The sequence below is a fragment of the Ceratotherium simum genome, chromosome 13 (assembly GCF_057802395.1).
Source record: "Ceratotherium simum simum isolate JZ-2026a chromosome 13, ASM5780239v1, whole genome shotgun sequence".
NCBI lineage: Eukaryota > Metazoa > Chordata > Mammalia > Perissodactyla > Rhinocerotidae > Ceratotherium > Ceratotherium simum.
In genome coordinates this window covers 26,633,978-26,634,650 of record NC_141912.1, presented here as the reverse complement: position 1 = coordinate 26,634,650, position 673 = coordinate 26,633,978, and positions in this window count along the sequence as shown.

The following is a 673-nucleotide window of genomic DNA, read 5'->3' as shown; positions in this document are numbered from 1 at the left end:
GAAAGTAGAATGGTGGTTGGCAGGAGCCGAGGAGAGGGGGAAATGAGGAGTTATTGATTAATGGATACAGAGTTTCAGTTTGAGAAGATGAAAAAAGTTCTGGAGATGAATGGTGATGACGGTTGCACAATAATTTCAATGTGCTTAATGTCACTGAACTGTACACTTAAAAATGGTTAAAATGGTCAATTTTATGTTGTGCATATTTTATCACAATGAAAAAATCAAAAAAAGAAGAAAGAGGTTACCATTTTTGTTGGAAATCTCCACTTTGTATTTATTTTCTATTGCATTAATATCTGCTCTTTGTTTCATTATTTCCTGCCCTAAAGTTTCCTTGGAAATAAATTAGTGGTTGATTCCTAATTTCAGGTAATGAATGCTTATCATTACTCTTAAGTTTTTATTTTATTTATATATGTATTTAAAGGGGTCCCTCTAAGGACACGTCTAGCTGCATAGTACGTGTTTGGATATGTACTATATTTATTAACATTTATTTCAAAATAGTTTCTAATTTCAATTGCCATTTATTCTTTGAAATATAAATTATTTAGCAGTATTTTATTATTTTGTAAACAAATGCAATTTTTAATTTTCATGTTTTGATTTCTAGCATAATTTTATTGCTCTGAAATAATAGCATCTAACCCGGTTATGTTTCTAGAGCCTT